Genomic DNA, 7,608 nt, shown 5'->3' on the forward strand with positions numbered 1-7,608 from the left:
TGAGGACTATATAGAGGCTAGAGACTTCCCATTGAGAGATGTCAAGGATTATTGTATGAACAGACATATGGCTTGTGGAGTGTTCTCCTTCCTTAAGGAGTGAACGTATGGTGTTTCCCTACCTTAAGGGTTTGATATTAATAAAGAAACATTTCTATCTATATTCAGAGCTTGCTATTCTTATGTTTATTTCTATTATCATATATTTCCAGGTTAAATCTATAACAAGTGGTATCAGAGCACTTTCTTGGGTAAAGCGGAGAATTTTTTTTATTTTTTGCAGGAATTTTTTGGGTCGGCGAGTTTTCAGATCAGATCTGTACATTTTCATGTAAAATATTAAAAATCTAATTGCAAATCTGGATTCTTTGTGAAACAATACCCAAGTTCAAAAAAAAAATCGGCCAAATCGGAGTCCGGATGAAGGATATATTGTTGATCTAAAAATCAATGGTGTTACAGATATTTTTCGGGGTGACAAATTTGCAGATCAGATCCATATGATTTGGGAAAAAATATGAAAAAATCTAATTGCATATCTGGATTCTTTGTGAAAAAATACCCAAGTAAAAAAAAAAAAACGGCTAAATCGGAGTCCGGATGAAGGAGATATTACTAATATAAAAACCAGTGGTGTTGTAGACATTTCTCGGGGCTACGAATTTGCAGATCAGATCTGTGTGATTTGGGGAAAAATCTACAAAATATAGTTGCAGATATGGATTATTTGTGAAAAAATACTCAATTTCAAAAAAAAATTAGTCGAATCAGAGTTAAGATGAGGGAGATATCGCTGATTTAAAATCAGTTATCTTTTCAACAATTTTTTGTGACGGCAGGACAATTGCAGCGCAAATAGGAAATTTCAGTGCCTAGATCGGGATTTATACCACATGAGAAGATGCAAAATGGTTGTTCCATTTCCGAAAATAGGTCATAATAGCGATTCTGAGCAATATTGACGGAATTGTGGCCATTTCAAATTTTAGCCAAGTACGTGAATTTTTTTCCAAACCTTCATGGCTTCTAGCAAAGAATTTTTTACAGGCAACGATAAGGGTCCTACCATTGAAAATTTATAGAATATCACAAGTCTTGACGTAAACAATTTTGGACAAGTCATCGGCTATTTAATCTAAAAGATGAGGCTGCTAAATGGTGGGACTCACTTGACAATTCCGTGGTGCGACTTCCTCATGAAAAACTAGAAGAACTTCTTTTAGAAAAATTGTCTCATGCTAGAAAAAAAGAAAATGAGAAACATGTGGGGTTATTTTCTACCGGTATATCCTTATTGGAGGTTCATGGATTGATTCAAAAGGAGAAGATCATTGTGTTTATAAATCCTAGTTGCAAGAAAAATCTCATAAATGTCAATTTGGTAAAAAAATTACAAGTGCCAGCAAAACACATGGAGCACACACGGGTTAATAATGAGAATGTTCAAGTTTATAAGGATTTGAAGCTTTCTATGGATAAGTATGTGTTGCATGGTGATTTTTATACTTCATATATGGATAACATGGATGTTTTGGGATATCCTTGGCTGGAATCCGTGGGTACTATCAATATTAATGTGCAAAAGAAATTTTTGAAGCTCTGGTATAAAAAGAAGAAAATTACATTATAAGATATTTCCATCAATAAACAGGTAGAGTCCATGGAGGCTGAAGTAGAAAATGTTCCAGGGACTGACATAGCAGACGATGAGCCATTGATGGTCGACAACAACACACAAACATCAAACCAGGTACCAGAAAAATAGGTAGAGGCTGAAGCGGAAAATGTTACATCAGAGGGGGACTTAGTGGTTGAGGTAATATTGGAAGATAAGAAACAGCAGCAGGCACCACAACATGTACCAGATACCCATTAGGCTCCATTAGGTGATGAATTAAAGAAAGATACATTGTCATCATATCACCACCCACATCATCTAGCAAGAAAACAACCAACAAGATAGCAACAAATTAGCTACAAGGACAACCCCCGCATTACAGATAGGGCGGCGTGAAGATCCACCTACTAAACATCAACATAGAAGAGCTGTCAAGATCAACTTTCATCTCAAGCGAGCGAGGCACCAGCTAGATCGATGGTTCACCTTTCTCTAGGATGGCTAGATGCACGTGCATGGTACCAGTGGACTACTCTTTTGACTAGATCTTATTATTTGTGCTCTTCCCATGTTTCGGGGACAAAACATGTTAAAGGGGGTGGAATGTAGTATACCTAGGGGGGATAATATGGGGCACAAAGAGAGGTACCCAAGCGAATAATGTAATAATGGGATGGGCTATAGTAATAAATAAGGTGGTTAACCCATATCATGTAAGGGACCACAAGTAGTTAACAATAATGTAATAAGCCCATGGTATTAGATAGATTTTATTGAGGGAACCATGGTAATGGCCCATGGTATTGTATGTATGAGACCTATATAAAGGCTAGAGATTCCACATTGAGAGATGTCAAGGAATATTGTATGAACATGCATATGGCTTGTGGAGTGCTTTCCTTCTTTAAGGAATGAATGTATGGTGTTGCCCTACCTTAAGGGTTTTGATCAATAAAGTGATGCATTTCTTTATTTAGATCTTATTATTCTTGGGTTTATTTCTATTATCTTATATTTTCAGATCAGATCTATAACATCTTTGTAATCCTATTTGATTGCTTGCACTAGATGCATTGATTTCATTGTAGATGTTTCCTAATTCTATTTGATTTCTTGCACTAAATACATTGATTTCAGTGCAGATGTTGATTTCTAATTCTATTTCATTGCTTGCACTATATGCATTGATTTTGATATAGATGGTGATTTCTAATTCTATTTGATTGCTTCCACTAGATGCATTGATTTTAGTGTGGATTTTGATTTCTAATCCTAATTAATTTCTTGCACTAGATGCATTGATTTCAGTTTAGATGATGATTTCTAATCTTATTTGACTGCTTGCACTAGATGTATTGATTTTAGTGTAGATATTGGTTTCTAATCGTATTTGATTGTTTGCATTAGATGCATTGATTTCAATGTAGATGTTGATTTATAATCCTATTTGATTTTTTGCATTAGATGCATTGATTTTAGTGTAGATATTAATTTCTAGTCATATTTATGCTTGCATTAGATTCATTAATTTTAGTGTAGACTTTTTATAATCTTATTTTATTGTGTACATGAGATGCATTGATTCGAGTCTAGATGATTATTTATGATTTGTTGTCTCAATGTATGATGGTACATTAGCTTAAAGTCATTGGATTAGCAATGTGCATTGGTTTCAATGTAAGCACAAAAAAATCTTTGACAATTTGCATTGATTTTTGCGTTATAGTAATTCAACTTATTAATATTGGAGAGCAAGAGAGACAATGTATGATGTTTACTACAATAGTTCGAGTTAAAGAATTGAATGGTTTACAATCTCAACTATCCTTTTCATATAATCGATATGAAAAGATGGAAAAACTAACAAATAATTTAAATATTTTGTAAATTTGACCACTCATTAAAAAAATCAAAATTACATTATTTCTTGAATTTTGAAAAACAAACTATAGATAAAAAAAATCATCAAAATATTTTGAAGGAAATAAATTATTTCAAACATTAGCAATGAAACAAATGATTTCAAGAGTAATATTGATGCAGTAAATTATTAAAACTACTCTTCAAAATATATTTAGTAATACATGGAGGGAAACTATTAAGAATTATTAATTATCAAAATTGTGATACCAAAATCCAGTTGCAAACTATTGACAAGATTGTCTCATTTCTTCATCACCAAATAATTACTAATAGACAATTACAGGCACATATAGAAACATAGCACAACAATTGTAACATTCACAAACATTTCCATCCAAATCCAAACACACAAACACACAAACCACTCAAAGCATCAGAACATAGATGTACAAACCTTTCAAGGTAAGCAACAAAAACAAAATTAAAGATGAGAATGATACAATCACGTCAAGCAGAGCAAAGAATACATAATGTAAATTTCAAAGTATGAATTTTACCTCACATATACATACTAATGATAATCTAAAAATGTGTTATTGTCACCCACAACTGAACCAACCTAGATCCATCTAACTCTGGGTCTATTATGCACCGAGAGGGATCAAATCCCTTGAGGTGAACCTTTCCTCTAATTCCACACTCCAAAAAGAAGGTTTGCACCTCAATGGATTTGATCTCTCTCCGCGCATGATAAATCTGGAGTTAAATGGATCTAGACTGGTTTAATATACAATTTATTTGATTTCTAGTTTAATTTTTTTACATCCGAAAGATACTGGGGTTTAGATCACTTTCCTTTCCTTTCTCCTACCTTCTCGAAACTATCTTCGTCTTTTTTGTCTTTTTTCTTATTCCTTCGCTATCCTAAGAAAGAGTTTTCGAATAAGTAGCCATATTCATGGCATCGTCTTTATTCGAAAGACACGTGCTTGTAATCTAACGGATGTCTCTAGATTGAATCGTGATACTCCAGATCTATTGATTTTACGAGTGGCTGCGAGAGGTTCATGTGAATCCGGGCTTATCCTACATGTCTCCTTCTTTTAGTGATTTGTGAGATCTTGACAAACCAGAAATCTTGTGGTAGCAAGAATATGCAGACCCAAACTGGAGCTCCCCTATATTGCTCTTTCTCTGGTAAGCATGCTCGCTGAGTCTAACGTGGGGTGGAGGTTGGTTAAAACCATGTGTTTAACTTCACAATTCTTTTCAATGATTTTTTCGCGGTCCCTTTTTTAAATATGTAGTAAACAAGTGATATGGATTGCGTGAATCACACGATTGCGGTGACACGCTATCAACCAAAGCAAACCATTTGATTCCAATATGACCGGTGGTAATTAATTGATATTTTAAATTAAATATATTATTCTTTGATTTGGAACTCAAAAGGTGTGAATACATTTCATATATCATCGCTTGGATGATGTATTGAACCAGGAATATTCTCTTAAATCAAATAATGTCAGAGCATTTATTTGAAAATCAAAATTCCTTAAAAGCATCATTATTATATTATTAATATCATGATAATAAAAAAATATTATAAAAAATATAAAATTATTTAATATTTCCATTGAAAAAACAAAAATTGCATATGCACGTTGCATATGAACTTGTACTGCATATTAGAGATTAATGCATTTATTGCATTGTACGTAAAATAATATATACTCAGCACACAGTTAACTAAAGAAAGCAAAGGCATAGTCGAAGTTTAAGTAGGGCCGTCTTAAACAAACATGCGAAACAAAAAAGAGACAAAAACCGTGGATTCACCGCGCGTGAGCCATCCAAGTCTCCATAGGGCTGTGACAAGAACTCTACAATTCATCTGACAAAACTTAATTGAAATGTAGCTTAAGAAAAACAGAAAATCACAAAAATCCATTGACACATATCAAAAAAAATTATTCAGATTATTCATCAATACAAAGGGTGGAAATATCCAAAAATGCACACACGTTGCAAAATTTCTAATACGTAGATTTCAAGAAATTCAGATTGTCTCCTTTCCTTCAGGCCGCTTATGATCTAAAGGTAGACTTATTGTCCTGTCGCTAATTATTGGTACCTTCGCACAGAACTGCGTCAAGGTTACACTGACTACTATGGCTCCCTAAATTATTACTCAGAATGAGTATGAGGCCCAGACAGATCTAATAAGGTTTCTCTCCGATGTAGTTTCCCGGTGGAAAGTAATTGCACGTCATGAAAATCTGACCGTTGTAGCAAACAACCCTTGCACAGCCCAGGCTTCTGGAGTTCTTCCACACTATCTGTGTGTAGTGGCCACACATCTCATCTCCGATGCACGAATTAGTTGTATAGTCGTAATACTTTTTCTCGCTCACCCAGGCAAAAACTGCATCGTAGGGCTGCCAATTCTTTCCACTTCCCCAGAATATGTTCTCCCCGTACGGACCATACGAATGCCTCAGTTCACAGTCACCGCGCCTCTGCTCTGCCCACCACCGTGCATAACCAGCAACATTCTCATCCCATATCAGTGGTGCCTCTCCGAGCTGAGCCCTGGCCTGGTTCTGAGGAACCAAAAACTGTTGGGCTAAATTTATTTCGTATGCCGTTGTTTTGTTGAAACTGAAAACCTTGCGTGGTGGTGGAGGGTGCGGTTCTGCCGGCGGCCATGATGCATCCACAACAAAAGGAAGCAGCAGCAAGTAAAGTAGACTCATGCAGATGATAATATTTAAAGAGACTCTTCTCATCGTTATGTGCATCGTTCAGTCAATCTGCTGTCCCAATTCGAATGAAATGCACTGAAATGTTCAAGGTATGCAGGTACAGTTATAATACTATTAGAATCCTTGGAGATCTAGAATGTTGGTGGTGTCCGACAACTGAGCGAACCCAGAAAACTTCCATCCATGTTCGAACGTGGATAACCGTCGAAACGATTCCTGAATCTTTGTAGCCTTGTAGGTACTCTGTATTGAACCTACTCGGTAGATAATTAAATCAAAATGTACAAATCGAAAACCAATAGCTCAAACCCAACGTGCACTACGTCCTTACACGACGAGGTTTGTTTGTCCCACCGGCCTTTGATTCGACGTTGAGGCTACCGTCCACATATAAATCAGAATATAAGTCAATCACGAAATCGCTCGGCGTCTATTGAGAATAAAGTATCTTCCAAACAACCTTACACAAGTATAAAAATAATTTAATATATCAAAATAATTTAGATTCCTCCTTATACTTCTGATCCGAAAGCTACACTAACTTCCCAAAACGAAAAGTAATTACTTAAATTTGCATGTTTTTCTATGAACGGTAGTTACGAAAGAATATAGTAATATGTACAAGTTTTGAAATAAAATATCTTCCGTCGTGGACTTATAGATAACCTCAGTATACTATATTTCTCTCTATTCTAAATATTTTTATTCCAAAATGTACAATCACATTTATAAAATTATGATGTGTTTTTACAACAATATACATATCCATATAAGCATGAGATGTAGGTGGATGAGGGCTCTTCATCGGGTCATAAGTTGAAATCTCATTGGGATGAGTTGAGGATGCGAATCAATTTTTGGGGAATTAAGCTATCCTATGGAGCATCCAAGCTCAAATTTTATTGGAATTGGTTGAGGATGAGAGTCATCTTTTGGGGAATTAAACTATCCTATGGAGCATCCAAGCTTCACTTAGCGTCACACAATTGTCATGATAACATTCCACTAATATATAGATAATTGTTCCATTCAATGTTGGTTTGGCAAATAAAAATTCTTGTCATTATACCTGAAATGTAAAATTATAATTATAATTATATATGTCTCCGTATATGTGGGGAAGGGGGAAATAATTTTTTTTTATTATATTTTATTTAAGCTAGAATATACATATTACAACAAAACTATAAAATTTACGATAATACTAAATTTTCGTAGAGAAATCTAACTAACATGAAAGTATTAAATATAAGTCTAGAAGGCTTCTCGATACAATCAATAAGAATTAAAAAGAAAAAAAGTCATCAATAAATTAACCTCATTTATAAGCTTAGCACATCAAATGTCAAATTAAAATTATAT

General features: G+C 34.5%; 1 pseudogene; it reads right to left on the bottom strand.

Moving 5' to 3' along the window:
• Nucleotides 1–5,700: 5,700 nt before the first annotated feature.
• Nucleotides 5,701–6,270, bottom strand: LOC149241014 (pathogenesis-related protein PR-1 pseudogene; annotated as a pseudogene).
• Nucleotides 6,271–7,608: the final 1,338 nt, after the last annotated feature.

This window comes from Pinus tabuliformis, chromosome 8 (genome assembly GCF_031772625.1).
Source record: "Pinus tabuliformis cultivar Carrire ecotype Pingquan chromosome 8, CPIR1, whole genome shotgun sequence".
Taxonomy (NCBI): domain Eukaryota; kingdom Viridiplantae; phylum Streptophyta; class Pinopsida; order Pinales; family Pinaceae; genus Pinus; species Pinus tabuliformis.